The 21252-nt window shown below is 38.1% G+C and overlaps 1 long non-coding RNA gene across 1 annotated transcript in view; it reads right to left on the bottom strand.

Moving 5' to 3' along the window:
• Nucleotides 1-21252, bottom strand: part of LOC134809542 (uncharacterized) — a 148678-nt gene that overhangs the window by 8338 nt on the left and 119088 nt on the right. The gene's annotated exons all lie outside the window — the stretch shown is intronic.

Raw genomic sequence — 21252 nt, 5'->3', positions numbered from 1 at the left:
CTTCTCTTAAGGTTAACATCTTGCATAACCATGATACAATAATCAAAAGTAAGAAATTAATATTGGTACAATACCATTAACTAAATTAGACTTTATTCAGATTCACTAGTAATAAGATTTGGCCGTTTCCCCACCCAAATCTTGAATTGTAGCTCCCATAATTCCCATATGTCATGGGAGGGACCCAGGGGGAGGTAATTGAATCATGGGATTGAGTCTTTCCCATGCTGTTCTTGTGATGGTGAGTAAGTCTCGCAAGATCTGATGGTTTTATAAAGGGGAGTTTCCCTGCACAAGTTCTCTCTCTTGCCATGTAAAACGTCCCTTTGCTCTTCCTTCATCTTCTGCCATGATTGTAAGGCCTCCCCAGCTATGTGGAACTGTGAGTCCACTAAACCTCTTTCCTTTATAAATTACCTAGTGTTAGGTATGTCTTTATTAGCAGTGTGAGAACAGACTAATACAACTAGTTTTCCACTAATGTCCATTTTTCATTCTAGGGTCCAACTCAGGATTCACATAGCATTTAATTGCTGCATCTTCTTAGTTTGCTCCAATCTGGCACAGTTACTCAATTTATCATTGTTTTTCATGACCTTGAACTTTTTGAAGAATACTGCTCAGAAAATGTGTAGAATGTACTTCAAGTTGAGTTTGTCTGATGTGTTCCCATGATTAGACTAAGATTATGAGACTTGGAGAAGAATATCACACAGGTGAGATGGCCCTCTCAGTGCATCATATCAGGAGGTATATGATATTGCTATGCTTTATTATTGGTGATATTCACCATGATGGCTTGGTTAAGATAGTTTTCTGCCAGTTTTCTCCACTGTAACGTGTTATCTTTTTTCTTTTCCTACTCTATTGATTAGAAGTGAGTCACTAGTTCCAGCCCTTACCCAAGGAAAGAAGAAATAAGCTTTCCTTCCTGGAGGAAGATGAATCAAAGAATTCATGAACGTGATGAAAACCACCATAGGAATTAATGAATATTTTGGAGAGATACTTTGGGGTGATGCAAAAGTTTCTCCTTTAACTTTTGCCCCACTCATTTTAGCATTCATTAATGTGTCTTGGCTGAGCAATTATTACTATAGTGTTCTAGTGATAATTTTCTATTTCTCTTATTATTCCTGTATTTATTATTGGGAATTTCTGTGTAAGAAAGTTTTTATTTATTTATTTATATAAATATGCTTTCATAAATATCTATTTCCTTCTTTGGGCTATAATCCAGTACTACTGCTATTTATTTTCGTTGCTCAAATTGTTGTAGCTTTGGCCATTGGGGGCTCTTTAAGGTTACTGACTGTTATATTCTTTTACATTTTTTTTTTATCACTTTCTTAACCACAAGGTGCTCCAATCTCATGTTGTATTTTTCCTGCCTCTACTCTTTCTCCAGGAATCCCTGATTCCTTTTATTGGTGAATGGCATTTAGAAACAATCTTCTGGGCACTAAGTATGTTTCTTGCTACTAAGGTGTCACTGCTGCCTGTCCCTCTCAGGGAATATATGTATGTGCAGTAATTGATAAATAAACACACATATATATATACACATAATTATTTGTGTATTTAACTATATATATATATTAAAACAAACAAGTTCATACTGATATCTCTGAATCTGATCTAGAACCACAGAGATCTTTGTAGACTTCCCCCTACTTATTTGTAAACTTCATTCGCTGGCAATGAAAAGTATAGCATTTGTTTTCCACTATATGAATTTTTTTTTGTTCAATCTTAGTATACGAGTGAACTAGTTTTAGAATTGCTAATCTATATCACTGTGGGAAGCAATTTCTCAATTAGAGTAAACAGTTTGTGTACAGCCCTTTTGCACAAAGGACTTATAGCATCCAGTTAAAGTAATGTTCTTTAAAAGTTCCATCATCTGCTCCTTTCTTCCTTACCACTTTTAGTTCTTGTATTGTACATTTGTTTTTACATTCTGTGTTCCTTCTTGGCTTCCCCTGGCATCCTGGTTAATTTTTTGAATTTGCATAAGTAAAATTCATTTTTTGTGATGTACAGTTCTATGGGTTTGACAAATGCATAGAGCCATATATACACCATCACAATACCATTCAGAGAATCACCCCTAAAATCTCTCATGTTACTCCTTTGTAGTTCACCTCTGTCTCTACTCCCTCAATACTGATCTGCTTTCTATGGCTATAACTTTGCCTTTTCCAGAATGTTATATAAAATGTTATATAAAAGGACTCACATAACATGTAGACTTCTATATCTAACTTGTTTTATTAAATAAAATGAATTTAACACTCATTCATGTCATTACATGAATCAACAATTTGTTCCTTATTATTGCTGATACATATTGCATTTCAAGCACAAACTACAGTTTGCTAATCCATTCTCCTGTTGCAGGACATCTGAGCTGTTTCCAATTTTTTAGCAATTATATATAAGGCTTTTATAAACATTCACGTACATGTTTTTTCTGTAAAGTTTTCAACTGACTTCATTAAATACCTAAGAGTAGGATTGGTAAGTCATGTGACAGGTGCATGCTTAACATCATAAGAAACTGCCAAACTGTTTTCCACAGTGACAATATCATCTTGCATTCCACTAGAACTAGAGTTCCTGTTACTCTGCATCATCATCAGCATTTGGGATTGTCAGTTTTGTTTTGGTTTGCTTTGTTTTAACTATCTTAGTGTAATGGCACTCATTGTTATCTTAGATTGCATTTTCCTGAAAACTAATGATTGTTGAGCATATTACTTTATCCTTATTTGTCTTTTATAGATCTTTTCTAATAAAGTGTTTGTTCAAATGTTTGCCCATTTTTTAAGTTGGCTGTTTGTTTTTATATTGTTGGGTTTTCAGAATTTTTTTAACATATTCTGGATGCAAGTATCCTATTAGACATGTCCAGTCTACGGGCGTATTAGTTGGGGTTCTCTAGAGGGACAGAACAAATAGGATAGATGTATATATAAAGGGGAGTTGTTTTTTTTTTAATTTAATTTAATTTAATTTTATTTTATTTTTTTATTGATCATTCTTGGGTGTTTCTCACAGAGGGGGATTTGGCAGGGTCATAGGACAATAGTGGAGGGAGGGTCAGCAGATAAACAAGTGAACAAAGGTCTCTGGTTTTCCTATGCAGAGGACCCTGCGGCCTTCCGCAGTGTTTGTGTCCCTGGGTACTTGAGATTAGGGAGTGGTGATGACTCTTAACGAGCATGCTGCCTTTAAGCATCTGTTTAACAAAGCACATCTTGCACCACCCTTAATCCATTTAACCCTGAGTGGACACAGCACATGTTTCAGAGAGCACAGGGTTGGGGGTAGGGTCACCGATCAACAGGATCACAAGGCAGAAGAATTTTTCTTAGTACAGAACAAAATGAAAAGTCTCCCGTGTCTACCTCTTTCTACACAGACATGGCAACCATCCGATTTCTCAATCCTTTCCCCGCCTTTCCCCCCTTTCTATTCCACAAAACTGCCATTGTCATCATGGCCCGTTCTCAATGAGCTGTTGGGTACACCTCCCAGACGGGTGGTGGCTGGGCAGAGGGGCTCCTCACTTCCCAGTAGGGGCGGCCGGGCAGAGGCGCCCCTCACCTCCCGGACGGGGCGGCTGGCCGGGCAGGGGGCTGACCCCCCCACCTCCCTCCCGGACGGGGCGGCTGGCCGGGCAGAGGGGCTCCTCACTTCCCAGTAGGGGCGGCCGGGCAGAGGCGCCCCTCACCTCTAAAGGGGAGTTTTTTAAGGTGTATTAACTCACACAATCACAAGGTGAGGTCCCACAATAGGCTGTCTGCAAGCTGAGGAGCAAGGAAGCCAGTTGAATCCCAAAGCTGAAGAACTTTGGAGTCCAATGTTCAAGGGCAGAAAACATCCAGCATGGGAGAAAGATGTAGACCAGAAGACTAAACCAGTCTGGTCTTTCCATGTTCTGCCTGCTTTTCTTCTGGCCACACTGGCAGCTGATTAGATTGTGCCCATCCAGATTGAGGGGTGATTCTGCCTCTCCTAGTCCATTGACTCAAATGTTAATCTCCCTTGGCAACACCCTCACAGACACACCCAGGATCAATACTTTGCCTCTTTCTATCCAGTCAAGTTGATACTCAATAGTAACCATCACAACGGGCTTTCTTTTCAATCTCTTAATGGTATTTTTCAAAGAATAAAGGTTTATAATTTTAATAAAGCTCAGTTTATCAATATATTTTTCTTTTATAGATTTTGCTTTTGGTTTCATATCTAAATGTCTTTTTGCCAAACCAAAGGTTACATTAATTTTCTTCTAGAGGTTTTATGGTTTTATATTTTACATTTAAGTCAATGATCTCTTTTGGTTATTTTGTATAAAGTTTGAGATGTATGTTGAGCCTCTTTTTATTTTTTTTTTACGTGTGGATATCAAGTGTTTCCTCATCATTTGTTTTTCAACCATCTTCTCTGCCTTAAATTGCCTTTGCACATTTGCCAAAAAATATGTTGACTGTACTTAAGTGGGTCTATCTTTGAGCTTTGTATTTATTTATCTGGTCTACGTATTTGTCTTTTTGCCAATACCACACTATCTGTGTCACATCTGAGTTTGTTTCTGATGATTGCTTTGTCTCTTCCAAGTGTGCTTTACTTGCCTTTGCATATGTCACACATATTTTTGTTGAAAGCTGCTCATCTAGTGTAAAACAGTGAATACTAGGGTAACTATATTTTATGCTTGGAGATGAGTATACCTTTCCTTCTGCTGGGCCTTTAGTGCTGAAGGTTTATGTAATCTATTCAGGAGTTGGCTGGTTGCCAGGTTTGTTATTGCTATAGTTACCCTTATTGTACTTCAGACTTTAAATTCTGCTAGTCATACCATCTCTTTAGGCTGGTGCTGGCTTCTAAAAGGTCATTTCCTTGGCATTTACTTCCCAGTTGGATTTCGGTCTTCCCTTTATACTGCTCTCCAAAGACAATCTGTCTCTTGCAGCTCTCACAGGTCTATTTCACTGTGATTATTACTTGATGTTTGTCAGCCTGGTGTCAGGGTAGTGGAGGAGGGAAGGCATTTTCTGATGCTCTGATTAATCCTCAATTCTAGATAGGCATAGTGTCCCTGAGTCTGGCAACAGTACGGGTGGGGACCTTCACAAATTCTCCTGCCCCTCTCCCAGCTGAACGCTGAGCTGTCACGCAGGCCCGCCCCTCCCCAGAAGTTGAGGTCTATTTTTTGTTTTTCCCTTCTGTTGTCTTCCCCCAGCTGCAGTGTATTTCCACCAGTATATTAAGGCAACACTTTTTCTTGCTTTATTACAGATTAAAATTTTTAGTTTTTTGAGGAGATGGTTCTAGGAGCTTCTGCAGTGGCTGCTGTTCCCCTCTGCTGCACAGCACCAGGAAGGAAGCTTTGAGCAATGGCACAAGAACAGTGGGAAGGTTTAAAACAGAGGATCAGAGACAAGATCAAGTTTACGGTTTAAAAACATGTGGAGTCTGATGTGAAGCAAGGCAGGATTTGAGAAGACTGGTTACAAAGCTCTCATGGCAGAGTAAAAGGAAAACCAATTGTCTTAAGAGCTGGCATGAGAATCCCTCTTAGGGAGGGAACTGTGTCTACTTAACAAAATTTCATGAGGGGCCACTTAGGTGTGAAAAGATAGACCCACAGAAGAGGAGAGAACAAAAAATCAGTTGCATTTCTCAGTGGAATAAAATGCAATAAATTGGGCTTGTTTTGCTGAGACTGATGTGAGGGAAAAAAAGGGGCAGGAAAGCAGATTAACAGTGTTCAGGCCAGGGCACTGTGTAGGAAGGTATGATCAGAGAAATATCCCAGAGTGGGGAGTATCTAAACTGCCTTTATGTATAAGGATGTCTAAACTTCTAATACAAAGTGACTATGTTTCTGTGATGTAAATGTCCTCTACTGCACCAAATTTTCAATAAAATCAGCCCCATACAACAAAGAGAGTGTTCCAGGAAATTATTATCTGGGTGGAGAATGGGAAGTCTTGGAACCAAGAGTAGAGACCGAGTCCATTCTAGATCAATTAAATACACAATAGAAGTAGTGCAAGAGGTTGGGCGAGAGATGCCATTAAAATGAAAAGAGTCAGGGGAAGTAAAAATTGCATGCCTAGCACAAGAATGACACTTGAACCTCCCTCCCAAAAGAGGACACATTTCGCAAACCAGAGATTCTGGTATTTGAGACAGGGTGGTCTCAGCTAATCCTTTAGTTCGTAGTAAGAGTATGAAAACTTGGAACTCTTTGCCAGAAATAGGAAAATGTTCAGGAATAGAGCATATAACTGAGGCATCTGTTGTGCACATTATCTAATTTTAACTATATATTTTTAATACAAATATATGTACTTTAATAAAGGCACAGCAAACAGTGTGTCTAAATAAGCCATTTGGTCTCCAATTTATACCATCAAAAGAAAGCAGCAGTGTTAGATTAACTTATTGAAACCACTTGGAATTATTAAAACATCATTATATCTCTGGAAAAGAAAAACAGTTGAGGTTACTGTCAGAGAATATTACTCTGGGAGAAGATAATGTACACTTCATAAATTGTTATATTTAAAATTGAATCAGTCTACTCCAGAAGGAAAATTGAACATTTTTATGATGACCTGGATGAAAATAGAGGTGGGAAATGAGAAGTCTCTCCTCCAGGTGACGGGATTATGAAAGTGCCTTGAACTACTATTCTGAAAATGTGTCCTACGAAGACACTCAAGTCTCACTGCACAACATACCGTTTGCAAAAGGCAAATTGGGCATAAAATGCCAATTATTTTACACCTGAGACACAAAAGCAAGACATATTACAAACAAGTGTATTTTGGGAGATTCTTTCCAAACAGTTAATCACTAACTTTGGCTCATAGTCTGTTGTATGAACTTCAGTACCAAACAAGAGGCAGTTGGAGTTACTGTCAACAACAGAAGCACTACATAAGAAAGTCAAAATTTTTAAAGAAAACCTCCTGTACATTTATATTGTAAGAATACATCTTGTAAACAAGGCAGAAAATGTCACTAAAAACTCAAGGTATTATTCTTAGAAATATTCACGTTCATGTTATCTTGTGTGTATCTGTATGTGCGTGTCTGTGTGTGTGTGTGTGTGTGTGTGTCTCCAAAATATCTCATGCCCTTTGCTGAAACTAATATGGAGAATTTATAGTTCTCTAAACGTGCTTGAATTTGATCCATAATAGAGATATCACAACCGTGTCCATGTAAGTACATTTCAGAGTGAGAATTTTTAAAAATTAATCCTGATAGACTTAATACCCTTTAGTATCTGTCTTGACTTGGTTCCCAGAAGCAGATCCTGACATAAGGATTTGAGGGCAGGAAGTATATTTGGAACATGATCCCAGGAAACTGGAAAAGGAATGGGTACATGAGACAAGGAGGAGAAAAATCCCATAAGGCATGCATTATCAAGCAGATACTTGCTGTGGACAACTGAGAGTCAATCCTTCCAGGGAACTGTGGGAGATAATATAGGAAACACCTCAGAGTTATCCCAGCTGAGGAATGTGGAGAGCAGGTATTTATTCGCCAGTTCCCCTGTGCCTTTTGGGCACTGCTTCTAGAGTCATTCACACTCTTCAGCCTGCCCTGTGGTTGGGCCACCCAACCTTCCAGAGAAAAAGCCTCTGGAGAGCACTGAAAGTGCTTTCATAAGCGGTTTTGGAAACATGTAGAGGCCAAAGCTGAGAGAATGTGTGCAGGGCACTCAAAGCTCCTACCACAGTGGCATTTAAGGGCCTCACAAACAACTACGGAATGAAAGGATGCCTAGCTAGTATAGGATTGAGTCTTTTCTATAGGTGGTTCTCATATCTTCTTCTTCCTGTTCAAGACCTCTTTGTTTTTGCAGTAAACACCTTCGTCTTTGGGAAGGGAGAAAAGGAAGAATTATGAGTGTATTTTCCTGGCTGAGTCTGTATAAAATTCATATAGTTGTATCTTAGGAAATGGGGGAAGGTGTCTTATTCTATTCTGGCTGCTATAGCAAATATCTTAGACTGGGTAATTTATGAACAACGGACATTATTTCTCCCAGTTCTGAAAGCTGGGCAGTCCAAGATCAAGGCTCCAGCAGGTTTGGTGAGTGGTCAGGGCCCATTCCTCACAGATGGCACCACCTAGGTGTCCTCATCTGACAGAAGAGATAAAAGGGCAAAAAGGGGCATTCCCTTCCACCTCTTTTAGGAGGTTAGTAATCCTATTTACAACGGCTCTGCCCTTATGACTTAATCACCTCCTGAAGGCTTCATTTCTTCATAATATCACATTGGTGATTAAGTTTCAACACATGAACTTTGGGGAATGCAGAAGGAAAGAGTGGAAAAATAATGACTTCCAGTACAAAGGTCAGCAGAAACAAGAAGTAGAGAAAACAAAATTGATTATGTGGTGTCTGCTCCCCAGCCCCATCCCAAAGAATCCTGCCAGAGCTCTATGTGTCATAGGAAGAAACCAAAGAACTCTGGTAGACAACAAAGATAAGAAGTTCTAGTTGGTGGATACTTGAGAAGCTGTGACACCATGGGAAGGGGAGCTTTCTTGATTTTTCTATACGGATCACACTGTGTCCTCAAGGCTGTGAGGACCACAGGGAATTCAGCACTGCTTGATATTCTAAGGGAAGGCATGTGGATCTGAGGGCACCGGAGGCAGCACCCTCACAACAGGTAAGTATGACCTCAGGGTGGGTACTGGACACTGTGGCCCGAGTGAGACAGCCCTCTCAAATGCTTCCCAGGTAACCTACCACTGAGAGAGATAGAATTTAAGATATGGGAGACACGTTCATGAGTACCCTGAGATATTGTCAAAGACTCTTGGAAATAATGAGAAAACCCCTTGGTGAGGGACGGGAGATTACCACTGGAGTTGGTGGAAAAACAGACATCAATAATGAAGTGAGGAATGGGATGAGGTACAGATGCTGGCTGAGGAATCTGATGGTGCACACATTCCTGGGACACACATCCTGATGGTCCAGGATAGGCCAGATCTGGAGGGAAGTGCGTGAATGAAAGAAGCAGAACAGGAGTGAGGCATTTAGTGGGGCTCTGCAATGGCTAAGAAACAAGTATCCATGTCTTCAACAAATGTTGATTGTACATCCATTATGTTTCAGGCATTATTCTCCACACTGGAGATACATCACACAAGACAGAAAGTTTCTACTCTCATGAAGCTTACAATTTATTGCAACAGTAGCATTCTGTGTGCCTCATACTATGCAATTTATTCTACTTTTTAATCATCTTTTTTGTTGTCAGATAATAATTTCGTAAGTGAAAATAATTCTCTTAGGATTAGGCCATGCAGTTTTTGCATATAGAAATGTTCCCAGGATGAAATGTGTGTGTGTGTGCGGTGTTTTGTTTTTTTTTTTTTTTTTGGTTTGTTCAAAAACTTACATGCACAATGACTCAATTAGTATAAGCATTCTTGGTAATTTGATTCATCATGCAAGAGACTGGCTAAGGCAATGGCCTGTGATACAACCCTGGCTAACGAGACTTACAGGGAAGTCTCCTAAGGAGTTTCTCCCCAAAAAGTTCCTTCTCTGATAAAAAGAAACGTTTAAGGAGAACTTTCCTTTTCTCTGCCACTCCATGTGGTTGTGTGAAGACATGACACCTAGGGTCACAGCCATTACTTTGTGTCCCTGAGGAAACAAACTGAGGGGAAATACCAACAGTTGATGAGAGAATGGATCAGGGAAAGAATCTGGGTCACTGGGATCATCTCGGGACACTGAATTAACAAGTCTTGGAAATGTCTATTTCCAGTGCTCCTGTTTTGTGACCATACAAATTCTTCTTATTATTTAATTCATTTTTAAAAGTTACTTGCAGCCAAAAGCATGGTAACTGATGGACTGAGTGAGTTTAACAAAGAATCAATCAAGAACACCTTTTAACCATTTGTACCACCTGGGTTATACCACTATATACAAAAGTGTTGTTTCTCGATCTGAAGTAAATCTACTTATTTCAAAGCATTCTATAGACTGGTTTTCTTTGCTTCAATCTCATTTTTCTTGATATAGAAGCCTTATGTTTTTCTCCATATAGCTAAAAAAGTATGCTTAGTATATTGAATATACTAAATACGCCAATTGATATATCTTATTTTTTTTTTATTCTTTAAGTTTTAGGGTGCATGTGCACAACGTGCAGGTTTGTTATACATGAAAAAATGCTCATCATCACTGGCCATCAGAGAAATGCAAATCAAAACCACAATGAGATACCATCTCACACCAGTTAGAATGGCGGTCATTAAAAAGTCAGGAAACAACAGGTGCTGGAGAGGATGTGGAGAAATAGGAACACTTTTACACTGTTGGTGGGATTGTAAACTAGTTCAACCCTTGTGGAAGTCAGTGTGGCGATTCCTCAGGGATCTAGAACTAGAAATACCATTTGACCCAGCCATCCCATTACTGGGTATATACCAACTGATATATTTTAATAGCACAGGAGTTACAATTCAAGTTCCAGTATTATGGTGAACTATTGTTAGAATTCCAGGTAGAGCGTTTGCTCTTTATAGTAACTCGTTTAGCGTCATAATCGTACACTCTTAAGGTCCAGAGAATACCCTTTGCATGGGTCTGCCATCCCTCTCCTTCAGCACTGCTCCTGTCCTGCTCCCCACCTACTCCATGGGAGGATTATCTGCCAAAATTATTTAACGTAAGAAGCATCATGAGACAGTATGACAACTCCCTATTACATCCTGACCTTATTTCTCCTGCAATGTCGTTATGGTCCCCTAAATCAAAACAGGTAAATCTTTAATGCCACCTTTGAAAAGTCATATCAAAAAAATAAAGAAAAGAAAAGAAATAACCAGCTTCCCTCACTGTCAGATTTTACTGTTACATTGTGAAGACCTTTCAAGACTTTTCCAATATAACTACGTCAGGAGGAATCTTGAAATATATCATATGATCTGAATTGTGGATGACAAATGGCTTGAATTTCCCATCATCCCAATGTTGTCAATTTGGCCTTCCTCCTCACTGACTCAGGACAGACAGTGGGACTCCAGCCTCAGGCCTGCATTAAGTATCACATCCAGTAAATGAATTTATTTCTTTTACCAATATCATTGCATTAGAGAGACTTGGGGGAACACTGGCTTGGAAGAACATTCCTGGTAGCTGCAGATAGTTCTATTGTCTTCCTGTACTCTTAATAAAGATGAAAAAAGAAGAAGATAGAAGGAGTACAACTTTATCTCAGTTTTATAATTCCCCTCCATGTGTTGACACAAATCCACCACATGATAAAATCCAAACTTGCACAAGAGTGGGACAGTCTGGAGCCAATGAGCTCTCCACCTGCTCACCCTTCTCAGAACCACAGAGCTCACAGGTGATATGATGGGAGGTGTCTCTGGTGCTGGGTGCCAAACCCCCGATCCAATTTATTCCCTTCCTGAAGGCTTCCTTCCTCATATGTGGTAATCACACCTCCTCACCTTCCTCCTCCAAGAGCTTTGTTAACTTTCCTGATTTGTTTTCCCCCTGCTTAAATAATCCAAAATCTGCTACTGTGTAGTACATTGCAGAAGAACAGATGCAGTTGGGTGCACCTGGGGACAGCTGCAGTCTGGACTCCAGGCCCCCATCAATTATCACCCCCCTTACACTCACCCTCCCCTCCATCACCATCACGTTACCACCTGTGCTTCGTGTGTTCCTGTGACTCCTTGGGAAAAAATGCAATGGGTGGCGTTTCAGAGTTTCTCTGATTCCCATATTGTGTGCAGGTCTCCCATCCCTCTTTTTCAACATACTAATTGTAAATGCAGATACAAAGAAATGCCTTCAGAAAGCACAGGCTTTCAAGCTCAACCCAGACAAAGGTGTAGCAGCTGCCAGAACTCAAATACTATCTGATTTCAGTCTGAGGCATGGCTTTAAAATTCCTGCAGGCTCACAATTCCCCTTGTCTTCAAGGGCAGAACTGGGCCCAACCAGGAGGCAACCACTGTGAGTCTGAGGGCCGCCCAGCAGTGTGAGGTTTTTCAATATATTATAATCATTAAAACACCTGTGCTAAATAACCTAATCCAGTATGAAGTGTTCCTGAATCTCTGAAATTACTCATTTCTTAACTAGCCTGTCTCATTGATTGCTTTTCAGTCAGCACTAGAAAACAGAGGTAAAGCCAGGTTCAAAACCTCTTGAAGTACTTGCTCACCTGCATTGTGAGGCATGATACATCTGCTTTGAAACTTCTTGCTCTGTTATCCTCCTGCAGCTCTAGTGAAAACCAACCCAGATTTAAATGGCACTAGGAAGGCAACTATAAGCAGCCTGAAGAAGCCAGCTCAGAGATGAAAAGGTGCTGTTTATTTGGATTAAGAGTGGAGTGGAAACAGTCTTTCTTAGTAACATTTGATGCTCTGATGAAAGATAATACAGGGGTGAGTCATGCAGGAATGAGGGAAATGCAATTTTAAATGAATAAAATCCCTCCTGCTTCTCAAGATGTACTGACTGCCCATGTCATATGCTTAGTCTATTTTAAAGCAGCTGGTCACTTAAATCAAAAATCACACAGATGGATGAAAAGTTCTTACAGGATTAGAAAATGTCTTTAAAATACCCATGGCCACATGGGCTCTGTGTCCATTGGCAAGGTTGGGACTTAAGCCTCTTTGCCCGCACGCTTATAGACTCCTACCATTCAGGTAGACTTCTGGCTCTAGCAGTGTTTTGCTTTCTTCAAATGCAATTTCTTCTATGGCCAAGAGTTTCTTTCTGAAACGGCAGGATTCAATTCAGGTATGGGTAAGTGTCATAGGGACAGATAAAAGGAAGCCATATGACATTCTTTAAAAATTTATTTTTTGTTTAAACTCTGAAATGCAATATGAAAATGTCTTGGGCCCACCTCATACCAGGGTTCTGCTGAGCCTCTGGTATGGTTTTAAGACGAGCTATAGTTGTACACACACTTGAGCTTCTTGAGCACCTATAGACTTATATACCAGGAACTGTATTGAGGTATTTTACATAAAAGATCTCATTTATTCCTCATAGCAAACTGGTGCAGAAGATATTCTTGGTTTCTCCATTTTATAAATGAAGAAGCTGAAATACAGGGTGTGAGGCCGCAAAGCTAGTAAATACCAGAACCAAAACTGGACTCACACATCCTAATTCCAAAGTCTGTACTGTACTCTACTACACAGTTTACCAAAAAGAAAACTAAGTAGTCACAACACAAAAATTGTTTAACCCCAAGAATAATATTAGAAATGTAAAAGACAATAACAATGAGATACCCTTTTCTTTCTCAAGCTGGAAAAGATTTACAATGAGAGCATCAGGCTAGTGGAATAGGATGCAAATGTTTTTAATTTATTTTTCTTGTTTCTGGATTAATAACATATTATTTGTGTAATTAAAATAGGCTTTTTTTAAGGTATTGATAATTGTGACTATAAGATAAAAATGATTTTATAGATCAGCAAATCTCGATTACATTGTATAGGCAGATATAAATTTCGGATTAGTTATAAAAAATCAACATTTTCTTATCACAAGTAAAACTGCACTAAAACTGGCAAATGCTTTGTGAATTTAAAGTATTCCTTTTAATAATGCTTTTTTCTTTCTTTTCCTTTCTTTTTTTTTTTTTACTTTTTTGAGTTCCAACATGTTCTCATGAGTAGAGGAAGACAGAAGGAGCTAGAATTCCCACAAACCTGGGGAAGTACATACCATCCACAGCTGATGCTATCCAAGAGGCAACCCATTACTCATACATCACCAGTTGGGTGAAAAGAGTTTACAGTAGGACATCTCCACCTACAAATGGATGGTTTAGGGGACGATATACAAAGATGGCATCTGGCCATGATAAGGGGAAGGCCAAAGTCTAGCTAGTATCTGCATAGGAATCACTTTTCATCATGTAGCCACTGCATGATGCAAAATAAAATTTGAGAGTAAAAGCTACAGAATACTCAGAATATTTCCAAACTAAATGTTGAAAGTCCACCACTGCCCCAAACACTTCATACTTACATGCCGAACTACTTCGATCCTTAACATTTTAGCCTATACCGACAAATTAAAGGATGCTGACTATAACTCCTTCCCTACTTCTGCCTCTTTATTCCTCCACTCTAATTTGGCTTTCCAAAAATTAGACTACAATGCTCCTGGGGCCAAGGATGTAGGTCCAAGCTCTCTGGGTAACAACCAGTGTGGCTCTGTTCCATGGACTCATGCTCTAACTCCTGCCAACCTTCTCAAAAAAATGTGTACAGTTTGGCCGAAGAAGCCCAAAAGAAATTATTTAGCTCCTTTTTTTTTTGCCAATGTGGCAACAATCGAAGCATGTACTCTATAAAAGGTAGTTCACTGACATTTTTCTGGACTGCAAAAACAAGTATTATATGGCATTAAACCATCCTGCAACCGGCACACTTTTGCTGTGTGTTTATTTCTTCATCCAACAAATGTGTTAACTGATAGTCAGAGGCACATTCTGACAAGTTTGAATACGCTGAAAATATGAGAGCCCAAATGAGTGATCGTTTCCACCACTTACAATAGGATTAAGCATTTATCAGATAAGGAAAATATTACAATTGGATTGGGAACATAGGTTACAATTCAAATATAAAATACTTATAATATGTGTCCATATTTGATAAACACCGCAATCTATTTCCATGCTATCATATCAATTTTATCTCATAGAAGTTGCAAGCTTCTGTTTGTAAACACTATGTGCACATATAAATATTTATATGTAGGTATAAATAACTATACACATATATGTGTACTGTGTGTGTCTCTGGGTATATATAAAGGTATATATCATAATGTGCTATAATTCATACCAAAGTTAAGACTGAAGTGATTTTGCATAACAAATCATATGTTATCACTTCAATAAAGATATTTAGTGAATGCCTTATATGTGCAAGTTCTTGTGCTAAGTGCTAGCTAGCAAGGGAAATAAAGATTAATAAAAAATTTAATATGTATGCTCTCAAGTTGCGTACAGTTTATCGGGTAGTCAAAAAGATAAGTAAACAAGCAACTGTTAAGTAAATTTAGCTAAGTGACAATGATAGAGATGTAAACAAAGTGTTATGGGTATTTCAAAAATTATATGTAGATATAAATGTAAAGATGAATATAGATCAAGGTTTGTCAAACTTTTTCCATAAAAAGCCAGTTAGTAAGTAAATTAGTCTCTGTGGGCTATACTGGACTCTACCAGTTGTAGCCAAAAGCACCCATAGACAATATGTAAATCAATGGCTATAGCTGCTTTCCAATAAAACTTTATTTATGGACATTGAATTTTTAATTTCTTATAATTTTCACATGATACATTATTTTTCTTTTGATTATTTTTTCAACCATTTAAAAATACAGCAATCATCCTCAGCTGACAAGCAGTACAGAAATGGGAGATAGGCTAGATTTGGCTTGAGTGCTATAGTTTGCTGATTCCTGATCTAGATATAGACATAGATAAAGAGCTAGAGATCACAACAAATTGGGGTGTGAAAAGTAAGAACTCAGAAAAAGCTTCATGGAGAAAATAGTTTTTGACGAGAACCATGAAGGGAAATGTTTTGGAAGAGGTGGTAGTGTGATGGGAATGGTAATGAATGGCAAAGGAAAAAGTAATTTGAGGTTACGAGAGAGCCAGATTAAGGAGTCTAATGTTGGCATTGAGGAGTGCCAGGCTAAGAAGTCAGTAGGCCCTGAGGAATCAAGGAAATATTTTTAAATATGGGGAAAAAAACGATTGCAGCTGCTACCCAGTAGTGGAAAATTGAAGGATTTGGTGAGAAAAGGGATGGAGCTGTTATAGTCATCCAGCTGAGTCATGATAAAGGCTTGATTTTCTAAAGTAGCCATGAGACTGAGAATGGGAGGTGGGATTCAAGGGACAATAATAAAACCAGCAAAACCTAATGGGCAAATGAATATGGTGCATGAGAAAAGGGAAGGAAGCAAAGCTGACTATGTGGTTCCCAGTCTAGGGGACATAGAAAAGGTAATGCCGTGATCAGAGATAGTTCTGGAATAGTTTCAGAGGGATTTCAGGAAGGACCACCAAAATGTCCTGACATGCCAAGGAGATGTAAGCACACAAAAGAGCTGATGTTCCAAAGTGGTTTTGAAAATAGTCTACCAGGTATAATCTATCTTCTCTAAGCTGAAGGCCATTGCTCTCATATCATGAACAGTTTGCAATGGTTTTGAATCATCATAGTACATTACCTCCCAGTAAAAGTTTTTTGGATGTTATTAAAATCTGCGTTCAAATGGTTGTCATTCATCTTATATGTCTTGGTAGAGAATGTTAAGTGTCACTGCTGCCAACTATTTCCAAACTCGAAATTTTAATATCTCATGTTAGCCAAAACATCTGAATAAGTGAATGCTGAACTTCTTTCCCACCTTACTTCTCTGCTTGCAAACTGTAAGTCTGTTCCTCAAAAGGGAGTTTGGACTTCAGATGCAATTTAGGAATCAGTAACATATACAGCGATGCTTTCCTACAGAACACTCTGCAGTGATGAAACTATTCTGTATCAGTGCTGGCCAATATGGAGGCCATTAGCCCATGTGGCTGCTAGTGAATTCTTGGAATGTGGCTAGTCTGACTGAAAAACTGAATTTTAAATTTACTTGATTTTAATTAATTTAAATTTAAATAACCATTATGTTTATGTGGCTAGTGGTTATTTTATTGAGCAGCACATATATAGATGATAATTATAGCTGAGAGAGTGGTAAAATAATTCAGTAGGTAATAGGAAAAGCACATAAAAATTCTAGAAAGAGGTGAGATTTAAGAGTGGGAGGAGGCAGAGGAGCTATAAAGGAAAGCATGAGAATAGGTGGGTAAAAAAAAACAAAAATGAAAAATAACTTAAGGAAAGCTAAGGAGGAGAAAAAGTTTAGAAAGGAAGTGTGGTTAATGGTTTCAGCAGAAACGTAATAGACAAGGAAGTGTAAAGATGAGGACATTTCCATGGATGGTGGATATTGGGTGGTAGGTGTGACCTTTGATACCTACCAGAGTGTAATAGGTGAAGAATCGAATCACAATGGGTTTAGGAGTGAACTAAAATTAAAATAACAATTGCAATCACATTCATAGCATCATGCACCAGAACTCTTTCAGAATGTAAATAAACAGAATACATCCTTTTCAAATTATGCGTGGTCTAATTCATAAGTTATCAAGCAAAGCAGACTAGGAAGGATATTGAAATGGTTCTACTTCCTGAATTCTAGGATGCCCCCAATTACAAGGTGTGTCATCAATGTAACAACAGTTTTTTTGGAGGGGAAAGGGGGAAATTACCACTTAACATGCACATACCAATTCAAATAGCCAGCCCTCCTAGACTCAAGAGAATATAGTACTTACAAAAGAAAAGTGTTTTATTTAAAATGTATGGCTTTTTTTTTTCTATCAAATGAGGAAACTTTGCTATATGGATAGATTCTAATCAATATTATCACAGATTCTCATAGAATTCTGGCTAAACATTCTTGTGTAGATGGGAACTACAGTAAAAGATGTATGAAAGTTGCCAAGAGAAGTAATAGTTTTAGAAGGACAAAGAGTATGAGACAAGCAGAGGGGTAGGTTGACTTGGGTTCCAAAAAAGAGTGAAGACAGTATTATACTGTCATCACTGGTCTCAAAAGAGATGTGACTAGCATAGGAACCAAAACCACTATCAGCACATTTGAAAGACCACATATGCTTAGGTTAACTTTGGTTTCATATAAAGCCACTTTTTAGTTCTAGTGCCAAGGTATCTTTATCTAAGATGCTGCCATCATCCTTAGAACTGGCAGAGAGACAGCCAGAGGAGACACAAGGCCATTTTTATCTCTCTTCTCCCATCTCATCACAACTCCTGACTTTCCTGTGCTTCCAGCAGAGAGTCCTACAACTCAGACTTCCTTTACCTTCATCTGTGCAATGAACATCAGCATTGCATCCAGCTCATAGCTTCAGTTTTTATATATACTGAAGCTGAGAAGTATTCACTTGTATTAGAGAGTATAGAACCATAGAGCTAGAAAAGACAATTTAAAAACCATTCCCAATCAGATATCTGTCTCAGACAGGTACTTTTTAACCTGTCCCCAAAAGACAACTATTTATTTCCTTCTTATAGATCCCTAGGTACAGAAAAATGACATTCTGCCTTGTTTGTTTGCTGCAGGATTTTATCCAGATGTTGCTTATGGTGAACAGAGACTCGTATCTTCATGGCAAAATGCACCAAACTTGATACAGGAGCCTTTGTTCAAATGTGTACTGTATTTGAATAAACACGTCTGGGTCACTAAGTTCTTCCCAACAAATGTTTTAACATCTTCCTGTTTATTTCTTCCATTTGTTCAATTCACTTCAAAAATAATAATCATCGTTCTTTACCCTTTTGTCCAGTTTGTTACTGTGTCTTGTATTTTTTTTTAATTAAGGAAATTTAGCGCAACGTGTTATGCCTCTGATTTTAAATGTCAACAGTAAAGCTCTCCAAACTTATGATTTCCATGGCAAATGCAACTCAGTCTCATTGCCGAGTCACAGAGACATAACCATTAACATTTTATGCTATATGACAAAATACTGCACTTTTGGAAAGGGCCAGAATTAATGTTACTATGACAACTCCAAATTTCTGACTTTTATGCATGTAAAATTTCAAGGATATGGCTGCATTATAACACAAGGTTGTTTATAGAATCTCACTTAAGCACTAAGATATTTATTACCAGTTCTCACTGAGACCAGTAGAAAGTGTCATACCCCTCCCAATACCAATGCACATTCAGTGAAATGGATGGTAGTGTATATGTGGTTGCAAAATATTATGAAATCGATTAAAATCTTATTTCTTTTATAGCTGCTACACTTATAAACACATATATACAGTATGCAGCACTGGATATAAATACAAATAAAACATAAAGAGAAAACATATAAAACCTCATAAATATACAGTATCCTGCCTTATCAATATTCAGTTATGCATATCTCTGCACTCACGCATTAATAAAAGCACATATATTGGATTTGAATGTGTGAGGGATGGATAGCGAAGCTGTAATCGAGATATTCAAGCTCTCCTCTTCATGGAGAAGTATTACATTATCTCTCTCGGTCTATTATGTTTTCTGAAATTTCCAAATGTATGTTTTGGCCTCTTCAACTTTAGTCTTTTGCATTTAAGTAATGAGAAAGTTAAGTGCAATAAATGGATCACTCAAGGGCATTACAAAGAATGTTTTGATCTATTTAGAGCCTTTAACTTCAGAGCAAAGGCCTGGTTTAGTGTGACCTTAGTGAATTCAAACTGTTTTGTTTCACTAACAAGTAAAGCATTTATTTCAATAGAATTAATGTATGACTGGCTTCTCAAAAAGGCTCCATTTCAGGAGGGTTGGGGACCTGATTGTAAACCCTCTCAGATATATTTTTAAGAAAATGTTTTGATATAATGTCAACTGATGAAAATTTGAGAAGTACATGGTATTACAATTCCATTTTATTTGTATTAGTAATTACTTGTGAATATGTAGTTTTACTCAACAATTCAAAGCTCTGGAACCCCTTTGTGAGAAATCTGGATTTTTTTCTCAACAGACTCCTGTGTTGCTCCCCAGGGAATACAGGGGTGCAGGGTTCTGCACTCTTCTTTTCACTTGGTAACTGATAATATTGGGCCAAACCTAGATCTGAGATAAGATTACTTACTGCTTTCTGACACTTTCTGTCTCTTGGGTGTCTTCCTTTTCTATGGCTTTTGTCATTCCTTTGGCAACTATGAATAATGCACCAACATCCTTAGGAAGGACCAGTTGTTTCATGGAGCCAGGATAGATAATTAGCAAATTACTTCATTACTTTCCTATTATTGAACCAATCATCAGTATAAGCAAAATGTCTATAGTTTATAAAAGATGTTTGTGCGTTTTGAGTTTTTTTCTTTCTAGAAAGAGTTTACAAAGACATTTACATGGCACTTCTCATGTCTTCTTACTGAAACAATTGGAAGAATGTAATGGGGGCCAGCGGCAGCTTAGGACAGAGAGAGCCACAGGGTCCAGCGCAGGAACTGAAACCAAGCCTCAGAAATGGAGCCTTTGACTTAGTGATAGCTCACATTTATTGAGTTCTTACCAAGAGCAAGTCACTATTCTAAGTGCTTTACAGTTACATATTTTAATCCTCATAATAACTCCATAAGGATAAGTACTTTTCTCCTCATTGCATGAATGAGGCAGTGATGCAGCAGAAGGCCAACTGGCTTGCCCAAACAGCAAGAAAATACTGAAGCCACAACTTGAACCCAGGCAGTCTTACTCCAGGCCACAATAGAGTGCTTTTATTGCCTTAATGTTATCATCCCTCTTAAGGAGATTCAGTTTTTCCAGCATGGTTTTGGATCTTCTTGACGCCCTCCTACTATGATCTTTCATCTGAGGATGGATAGGTCTTGCATAAGACAGAAAGCTTACAAAGCAGTTCCTCTTACTTCAGATATCTTTGCCTTCTGCATGCCTGATATTCAAAATGTATCATTGCCCTTAAATCCTCCTTGAAAGAAGAGGGGACCAAACTTAAACTTTATTATGTTTAAGTTTTAACAGTACAATTCTTCTTTACAATTTTATAACCTTTTTTTCTTATTAAAGTGATAATCCCTTGTTGAAAATTTGCAAAACACCAGAAGAATTACTCCTAATAGTTACGCCATGTTAATTATCACTCCTAGTAGTAATGCTATGATAATTAACACTTTAACATATTGATTTTCCATCTTTTCCATGCATATTTTTCATACATTGTATATAGTCATTGCTAATGACATTTAATGCCAGTAAGCAATCATTAATATGTCAGACTATTCTAGGTTTCATAGGCAATCTTGCATATTTACCTTATATCATAAGTTTTAAGTCATTTATGTTATTTATTGCCTGTTCAATGGCTTGATATTTTATTACGTGTAATATCAAATGTGTTTACAATTGCATGTTTGTTCTTTTCCTTCTTTAACTATTATCGATAATACTGCAATGAACACTTTTGGGTGTTCCAGATTATTACTGACATGGATAGGGTACATTTCCAGACACAGAATTGCTAAGTCCATGGGCTGACCCATTTCAGGCTCTTTTTTGGTAAT

Source organism: Pan troglodytes, chromosome 2, assembly GCF_028858775.2.
Source record: "Pan troglodytes isolate AG18354 chromosome 2, NHGRI_mPanTro3-v2.0_pri, whole genome shotgun sequence".
Classification (NCBI taxonomy): domain Eukaryota; kingdom Metazoa; phylum Chordata; class Mammalia; order Primates; family Hominidae; genus Pan; species Pan troglodytes.
This window is presented reverse-complemented; position numbering and strand designations above follow the sequence as displayed.